The 9,530-nt window shown below is 45.6% G+C and overlaps 1 long non-coding RNA gene across 2 annotated transcripts in view; it reads left to right on the top strand.

Moving 5' to 3' along the window:
- Positions 1-3,943: 3,943 nt before the first annotated feature.
- LOC105261377 overlaps positions 3,944-9,530 on the top strand; it is a 116,076-nt gene continuing 110,489 nt past the window's right edge. The window contains exons 1-2 of one of the 2 annotated variants that reach the window (XR_006592725.1): positions 3,944-4,564; positions 5,776-5,812. This is a non-coding gene — a long non-coding RNA (uncharacterized LOC105261377). The remainder of the gene's footprint in view (positions 4,565-5,775; positions 5,813-9,530) is intronic. The other variant, XR_002151941.3, reaches the window with a different exon arrangement.

Here is a 9,530-nt window from a genome sequence, read left to right as displayed (position 1 = left end):
ATGACTTTGCTTTTTCTCGAATCATATTAGAGTCCATAGGTGTGCCTTCCTTCTAGCAATCCTGCACCCACATGAAAGCTGCATTTTCAATATATAAAATAAAACAGTATTTTGCAAAGAGTGCAAGGTTTTTGCACCTGCTGGCATAGCTGCAGCAACAACTTCATGAATTTCCTTCTCTTTTTTTACAATGATCCTGACGCTGGATTCATTTATCTTGAAATGGTGGACAACTGCAGGGTGCAGACCTTAGTCTATGGTACGTACCTTGCAATTCAACTTCCTCTTGTAATGTCACAACTTTGCTTCTTGGGAGCACTTGCGGCATCACTAGTGGCACTTCACATGGGTCTCAGGATGTTATTCCAGGTTTATGGTACTGTCCTCACATGATGAAAAATATGTGGGAACCATGAGAGATCAGTGTTTACGGTGATACACAATCACTGGAAAGAAAGTCTTCACGGAGATGATTAGCGTCACATGATTTTTTAAACGGGTACTCACATTGGAGCTCAGTGCAACAGCAGCAACTGGAGGTGGCTATGAAATTATTGCAGTAGCACAGTAATTTTATGCAATTATGATTTAATACCACATTTTTACGTTTGTTTATATTTTCTCAACTGCGAATAGCAACATGTACAATCGGTGTTTGTGTGCATAAATTTTCATAAGTTTTAACTTTTTATAAGACATTTGTGTATATTTTATGGTAGTGATAAAACAGCCTAGAATCTATACATATTTTATACAATCATGACATACTTAATTTTCTTCGATATTTCTAGGCTACACAGTTTGTAACTTTCTCTAAATTTTCACAAATCTTCAAAAACATTTCCCATATATTTATTGAAAAAAATTTATATATAAGTGGACCCATGCATTCAAACCCATGTCGTTCAAGGATCAGTTGTATTTTGGATATTATTTCTACACATAAGGATGGATGTAGGAGAGTTTTTTACTTTAAAAGGCCTTATGAGCCTAATAAAAGGTGCTTGACCAAGCTTGGGGTCTAGCCTGGAGATGATTAGTACAGAATCAAACTATGTCAAAGAAAATTAAAAATAGACCTACCCTATGACCCAGCAGTAGCACTGCTAGGAATTTACCCAAGGGATACAGGAGTACTGATGCATAGGGGCACTTGGACCCCAATGTTTATAGCAGCACTCTCAACAATAGCCAAATTATGGAAAGACCCTAAATGTCCATCAACTGACGAATGGATAAAGAAGTTGTGGTTTATATACACAATGGAGTACTATGTGGCAATGAGAAAGAATGAAATATGGCCCTTTGTAGCAACGTGGATGGAACTGGAGAGTGTGATGCTAAGTGAAATAAGCCATATAGAGAAAGACAGATACCATATGTTTTCACTCTTATGTGGATCCTGAGAAACTTAACAGAAACCCATGGGGGAAGGGAAGGAAAAAAAAAAAAAGAGGTTAGAGTGGAAGAGAGCCAAAGCATAAGAGACTCTTAAAAACTGAGACCAAACTGAGGGTTGATGGGGGGTGGGAGGGAGGGGAGGGTGGGTGATGGGTATTGAGGAGGGCACCTTTTGGGATGAGCACTGGGTGTTGTACGGAAACCAATTTGACAAGTTTCATATACTGAAAAAAAAAAACTATGTCAAAGAGGAATTTGAGGTTAACCACATGCTAGATAATTCCATTTAGACACAGTAGAAGACACACAGGTGTGATTCAAAACTCTTGGGTGCAATGTGACGTTGGGAACACTGGTCTAGATGTAAGTGAGAAAGTATAAGCATGAAAGATAAACAAGACCAGTTGTTTACAGCTAACATACAGTTAGGCAAATTGCTCAAGAGCATGACAAAATTAGAAGGAGGTGGGCAGAGTCAGGCTTGGCTGAAGGGCATATGAAAGAAAGGGGAAGAGGAACAAATGAGTTATTTTCATTTGTCCGAAAGAATGAAGGGAAGAATTTCGGGGAGGGGGGGTACATAAGAGAATGGGGAGTTTTCCTGGAAAAGCTTCCAGGAGAAAACATAGAAGATAGATCTCAGCTTGGTGTGGGTGTTGGGAGGATGGGACAGATGACTTTCATGACAGTAAGCAATAAACAAGAGCAGCAGCAAGAAATAGTAAGTGGGAGAAGATTGCTCTTAAGAGGAAACGAGAGGACCGTGATTCAAGTTTGTCTCAAGCCAGCAGAGGAGGAAAAGGAGGGAGAGGAGACCACCCAGGGGAATTAACAAGGGAAAGGTGAGATGGGATAAGAATAAGAGGTTCACTGTAGAAATGTCAAGTCTCCCAGAAAAGAGATGTTGAAGCATAGAACCAGAGAAACCAGTAGAACATGAGATAAAGGCAGAGCAGGAGAAGGATATTAACATCATAACACTTCAGTAGCGGGTATGAGAAATTCTAGAGATGGGGCCTCTAGATGGAAAACTCCAATGTGATACAGAGAGGGCTGCTTCCTGTGCAGGGAGTTCTCCCCCACTACAACGGGTTATTTGGGCAAGGGGGGGGGCCCGGTGGGTAGACTCGAGTGTGATCTGAAATACCTAACAAGAGCTTCCCACACCAATCAGAAGGTGACACCTGCTGAGGCACAAGGTCCTGGAGCCCTCACACTGTGCTCGGGACACAGGAGGTAGGGGAAGACATCCCAGAGGAAGGGCTGGGAAGAGCCCATCGTCGGGGGGACCAGGGAGGCAGGTATTTGCCCAACGAGTAGGAAAGTACAGTAAACTGCACAATAGTATAATAAGTGGCGGCCAGTATTTAAACACAAAACACAGTCCTCACTATTGTGAAGTTAATTAAGAATAGTATTTTTCAGGGGTGCCTGGGTGGCTGAGTTGGTTGAGTGTCCCACTTCGGCTCAGGTCATGATCTCATGGTTTGTGAGTGCAAGCTCCACGTCGGGCTCTGTGCTTCAGATTCTGTGTCTCCCTCTCTCTCTGCCCCTCCTTGCTCGTATTCTATCTCTCACACACACAAAAATAAAATAAAACGTTAAAAAAAAAAAAGAAGAAGAGGAAGAATAGTATTTTTCAGGGCACCTAGGTGGCTCAGTCAGTTAAGCGTCTGACTCTTGGTTTCAGCTCAGGTCATGATCTCACGGTTTGTGGGTTCGAGCCCTGCATCCAGTTCTGTGCTGACAGTGTGAAGCCTGCTTGGGATTCTCTCTCCCTCTCTCTTTGGCCCTCCCCTGCTTGCTCTCTCCCTCTCAAAAGCAAATCAATAAACTTTAAAAAAGAAGAAGAATATTTTTCAAAATATTTTCACAAAAAGCACACACGATAGAGAAGCTTATTCTGAGCCCAGCTGACCCCACACTGAACTCAACAAGCGCAAATGATCCCCAGGCTGTGAGCTGACTAACCTTGCCCCACCCCCAAGATAGGAACTACCACCAGCTTGGAAGACAGGTGCCCATTGCCGGTTGTGCCACATCCCACTTCTCCCATGGAAGGGTACCACCGGGGTTTGAGGGAGCAAGTGGGGCACAGCCATGCTGGAACTTTCTGAGAACGACTGCTTCCATCCAGGAAAAAAGCACTAAAGCTCTGAGGTTTAAGAGGATGGTTGGAGATATAAATTGTAGAGGGAAAAATTCTGTTATCAAATATGAAAAGTAAGAATATTGACAACTCCCCCTTCCTTTCTCTCCTAAATAGTTGATAACCTATGTACATTTCTTCTAAATAAAGTGGCACCGGAAGGGAATTTTAGAGGGATCTTTAGGAAGGTAGTTTGGCTGAGAATAACCTCATGCCCGATTTCTGAAGCCAACGCCTTAGGTCACTGTGTGAGTAGTAGAGCCAGAATCTCCAGCGCACTGTGAACAAGGGGAGTTGGCAGAGAGGAGCTACCACTGCAGACCCATCCTGGTGGGTTTACAACGTGTGGGAGACTCACGGGGGGGGGGGGGTTGTGGGGGTGGGAACTGAGTGAAGTCGGGGTAGAAAGAAGCAGAACCAGTCAGACAGTCTACAATAGAAGAATATTCAGCTCTTGCACCACTTGGGGGAAGGTAACGACTTTGAACCTTTCACTTCCATTTTCCGGAGGGAATCTAGAAGGAACCTAGCATGGGCGAGGCGTCACATTGGGACGCCATCTAATGTACATGCCTGTCCCTCTCCAGTCCTGGCAGGGCTCTAGGGGTCCAGGATGGGCCAGTCTGCAGTAGAGGTGAGAGAGTGATCACAGCGGGTAGAGGCCGGCAAGCCAGGTGGGCGCCCTGGACTCTAGGGCTCCTGCAGCAGGGAGGACCGCAGGGGGCGCTGCGCGTGGCAAGTGCAGGCACCTGCGATAAGACCCCGCGTGCGGACGAGATACTCCGCCCTGCGGCGAGAGGGAGGGCTGGTGAGCGTTGGCCTTCGGCCTTCGTCTCCCAACGCTCCGGGGCGAGGCTGGACTTTCCACAGTTAGCTGGACGAGGGGAGTCTTGAGAAATGGCGTTTTGTTGTAATCGGGTGTGTGCCACTCCCCGGCCCTGAACCGAATGTGCAAGAAAGATTGGAGGTTGTGAAATCCAAATCGGAAGACGCTGCCTCACTGCGGATACTGTGGTAAGAGTGGAAATGGGCGCCTCAAAGGCCGGGGGGGGGGGGGGGGGGGTCAGCGTTACCCAGCACTTGGCGACTGTGTGTTACAAAGAAATGCAAAGTAAAATAAAAGGGCAAGGGAAGGATATTTGGATCTCTTTTCAAGGAAGTACAGAATGTAGGCAATGTTTTTTAAATGTTTTAAAAACACTTGGGGAGCCTGGGTGGCTGAGTCAGTTGAGCGTCCGACTTCGGCTCTGGTCATGATCTCGCAACCTGTGAGTTCAAGCCCCGCATCAGGCTCTGGGCTGACGGCTCAGAGCCTGGAGCCTGCTTCGGATTCTGTGCCTCCCTCTCTCTCTGCCCCTCCCCTGCTCATGCTCTGTCTCTCTCTCTGTCAAAAATAAATAAAACATTTTTAAAAAAGTTTTAAAATAAAAACACTTAAGGTGAAAGCCAACGAAAGGTTTTAAACAGCAAGCAGTCATATGGCTGCACAGAAGTTTAAATGAAAGGCATAGGTCAAGGACACAAAGGCTGAGAAATGATACAGCAGCCAGAAAAGTGCAATTGTCATAGCCAAATAATAGAATGAAGAAAAGGTCTAGGGGAAATATAAAAGGGAACAGAGTGTCTTACAACAAGAAAGAAAAAAAAAGTACCAAGTATCAGATATGGGGATGAAGCGTCTGGATAGCAGAAATATGGACTCCTACAAATGTGTAAGAAGCAGCCAGAAACAGGAAAAAACAATGTAGAAAGGAGAAAGGGGAAGGTGTAAGCATGAAATTTGGCCCCTGGTAACCCCCCCAAAACGACCATCTGTTCACCCAGAAGATAGCACACCCCTCCCTCAGGCGATGGTCGTGACCGCCTTACAGCCATGGACTTCCTGTGGCTGGACATTAGGGTGTATTGACCTGATTGCAGTGAGGGAGGACGCTCCAGAGGACCACAGGAAGGAGGGAAGCACCTTTCCTCAGGATTCTGAGGAGAGTGTAAGAGAAGGGGCCACTTCCAGATTGACTGCTGGTTCTCAGGCAGCCTTAGGAGAAGCTGAGATTAACTGAGAATTGAGTGCTGTTTGTGGCTGAGCAGTGGGCTATCCACGGTGATAAAGGTAAATAGCAAGGTAGGTCTGGGAGCGTCATTGATACGAATCGATTAGCACTCAGAGAGGGTTATTGAGGCATTTTACAGCCTTGACAGAAAAATATTTTCTGTTTATTTTGCAGCCGGCCTTATCTGTCTGTCCTCCCAGCATGGTTAAAGGTAGGGCTGCTTTTTTTCTTTTTCGATTTGAGCTGGTTTTTACTGTTAAGTATCAGTCAGGTGTTTCTCTTTCAGTCCCATTTTGGCTGAGAGCAGACAATGTCAGTCCATAGGACAGTATTCCGTGAAATCCAGATCTTCCCCATAATCTGGGTTGATCTAAAGGCAGTTCAGAGAACATAACCTATAGTCAGATGAAAGGAAGCTTCTCATTCCTTCTGTTGCCCAATCAGCTGTTGCTCATGTGATAGGGCAATGGCTATGCACTAGCTTCTGATCTCTGGAGGTCACACATTTGAATACTGCAACACAGACAGGTAGTAGTAGAATAGATTATGATCAGGGTGTGTTATCCATTTCTAAACCAAGAGCTAATTTACTCAGAATTATGCCAAGAAAACAGGTTCCAGCCCCAATCTGCAGAGCCTGTAGAACCAGATACAGGGGTATTAGCTAAATTACCTAATCTCTTGATTTCCATGTTTGTCCCTCAAATCTTTTTAATAATGTTGAAGATTCTAAAGAGGTCTATAGGAATGCAGGTACAATACTCTTCAAAGATGACCTGTGTTCTACCTTGAGAGGCCTGTATGGCATCTAGAGGGTTCCATTCCCAACCACTGCCTGTCTGATTTCATGAACCTTCTGGATGAAGCCTTCCATCACCTTAGTGACAGTGTCTAGTTCTCTTGCTATTCTCTGAGCCAGGGCTCATAGGATTTTTCTCATTCTTCAGGTCTTTTGTAAAGTATGGAATGAAAAGGCATGTGAAAAGATAGCCCCAGATTCCTTTTGAGTGGTGAAAGTTTTTGAACTCAGATCAAAATCTAAAGTTTTTCTCATTCTTAGAATCACACAATCTAAGGGAATTTTATGGGTCAAGTGGACCCTGGATGATCCTGAAGGCAGGCATTAGTTTACCAAAATAGCAGATCTCTGTCCAATTTTCATGTGACAGCTAATAGGCTTTTGTGCTGCAAATCTGATCCCAGTTACTAGGGGCCGTCAGAAATCTGTCTTTGGCCAAAATGCTACTATGGAGTTGTCAGATGGTATTGTAATTTGTCAAGTGTGATTCAGGACCAAGCAGTGCAGTTTTTAGTGTAGAGATCAAGTAGATCTAAACCAGAATTACTTGGACCTGAGCCTATATACTATATTTAAAATAAGATCTGTAGGGGCGCCTGGGTGGCTCAGTTGGTTAAGTGTCCAATTTTGGCTCAGGTCATGATTTCACGGTTTGTGGGTTCAATGCGGGCATCGGGTTCTGTGCTGACAGCTCAGAGCCTGGAGCCTGCTTCGGATTCTGTGTCTCCCTGTCTCTCTCTCTCTGCACCTCCCTGCTTATGCTGTGTCTCTCTCTGTCTCAAAAATAAATAAAAGATTTAAAAAATTAAAAAAAAATAAGATCTGTAAAAGGAAAACAGCCTCTAAATATATTCCCTCTGTTCCCCAGTACTCTCTCAAATTCTATTTCTGTGGAAGTTTGGTTATAAAAGCTCACTCCCACGATAGGCACCCAAGTGCATTTACAAGAATTGGTTTCTCTGCCCCCATCGGTCAGTTAATTAATCATGATGTATTCTATTCTTTTGAGAAAAGGTCCGCAGCAGGGTTTGGGGGGTTTAGGGGAATGTGTGTGACTGTGTGTTTGCCTAAGTGTGGGGAAATGGGTTCTACTTACATAAATGGATCAGAAAAAAAGCTTAGGGTGGAAAGCCACCACCACAGGGGAAAGTGCCCAAGGTTAGGTAGTGAGATATTGTAATGGAATCACAAGTAACTTGTAATATCACCTGCAGGAAATTACTTTCCATCTGACACCAATATACTATTGTACTTTGATTACAAATCCACTTGCCACCCCCAGACCCTATGCTTCTTACGCATACAAGTTATGATTACTGTCTGATTGTTTTCTCCACATTCATCATGTGTGTAAGATCTTGTTTTCTTCACATTCACCATGTGTGTAAGATCTTGTTTTCTTTCGTTCACCATGTGGGTAATATCTTGAGCTCAATAAATACAGAGACAAAACACCTGTTCGGGGCTCTTGTCTCCTCCCAGACATTAGCCTTTCTCGTATTCAGTTCTGTGTCTGCTTTCTTGCTGGACAAGGGAGAACTCCAGACTGATAGTCTGTGACACCCAAGTGCTGGTTACATCACATCCATCTGACTTTCTCCTCAGGTCACTTGTTGGATGTGTGACTTTAAGCAAATCGCCTCATCTTTCCTTATGTGCATAATGAGTACCTATCGGTCCTTCACTCAATGAATATGTACTGAGAACCTACGTGTACCAGGCACTGTGCTAAGTCCTGGGGATACTAAGTGCAAAAGTGGACTCTGTGCCCCCAGAGCTTATGCTCTACAACAATTAACTGATTACTAATAATTAATCAGATTATCAAAATAGTTGCAATTGGGACACACCAAGGTACAAGGGAAGATGTGTGCTGCCCCAGGTCTGGGAAGATCACCCAGGGGAGGTGATGCTCCCTGCAAAGGATGGGACAGGAAGGAAATGCCTACCAGGCAGAGGGAAGGCACAGGAAGGGGTGGGAAGGGCCTGGTGAGTCAGATGGCCTGGCCGCTGCCTCCCCTCTCTGATCCTGCAGCTAGTTCCTTCAGTGTGCTGAATCTGGGAAGGTCATGAAAAGGGACCCATGTCTTAAAAGTAATTAGCCTCACAGGAAGTCCTCTCCCATCCATTCCTGGGAGATGAAGACGCTAATAGGCTCCGTGGCAGCAGGGGAGGTGCCTGCCTCAGGGGAACCGGTCCCAGCAGAAACCCTCATAGCTCCCTGCTGCTCAGAGAGCCCCCCCTCCCCCACGCACCTATGGCTCCTGCCTCCACTTCTCGTTCTCTCCACTGGCTCCTTCTGCCTGCCTGACTGCTTATTCTGACCTCTTCTGCGCCTCACCAGTTTGTTTTATGAGTGGCCATTGTGGTCTCCTTTAGTAGCTCTCGGCTTCCTCCCCCCACCCCACCGGCTCCCCCTGCTAAGGGAGATGGGCTTGCTCAGTGGCCCACTGTCTGAAGTTCATCTCCCTGGATCAGGCATGCACCTGACACAGGCTCCAAGGTGCTTAACCTGGTTGTATGGGGTGGAAGTAGGAAGGTGAAATACACAGGAAGACCACTGCCCCTGGGCTCCTTGGGAAAGGCAAGCACTTCTCAAGAGCTTTACAACCCAGAGTAACTCCCCCTGAGAAAGTTCCCCACAGCTGAGGTGGATGCGCCTCCTGGCATAGTGCTTGCCAGTCTCTGTTGTACCTGCTGCCCTGCTTCCTCCCCGGATGTTAGCCCTCTCTGTCGGTTGGCTAGGGCAGCCATAACAAAGCACCACAGACCGGTTTCAGAGTCAGTAGCTTAAACCACGCTATGGAAAGGCGTGAGCATGACCAGCGTGAAGGGATGCAGAGAACAGCACGGTCAGTATAAGATGTTTATTTTGTTGAGCTGTAGGAAATGAAGTTGAAGGTCAGGCCCATTTCTGAAAGCCCTGAGTGCCCAACTGAGGCATCTGGAAATTACCCGGCAACCAACATAGCTGCCCTGAGAAGTCTTGAGCAGAGGAAGAACTTGAGGCAAATGGCATTTTAATGTTAGTGAAAAATCTGGCATTAGGCAGCTTCTGCCTAAAGATATGCAACTTTTATTAAGAATTTGAGAAAATTGTGAATTATGCAGGGGAGGGAGGGGGAACCTG

Source organism: Felis catus, chromosome F2 (assembly GCF_018350175.1).
Source record: "Felis catus isolate Fca126 chromosome F2, F.catus_Fca126_mat1.0, whole genome shotgun sequence".
NCBI lineage: Eukaryota > Metazoa > Chordata > Mammalia > Carnivora > Felidae > Felis > Felis catus.
Note: the sequence above shows the minus strand (reverse complement) of the source record. Positions and strands in the feature narration are given on the sequence as shown.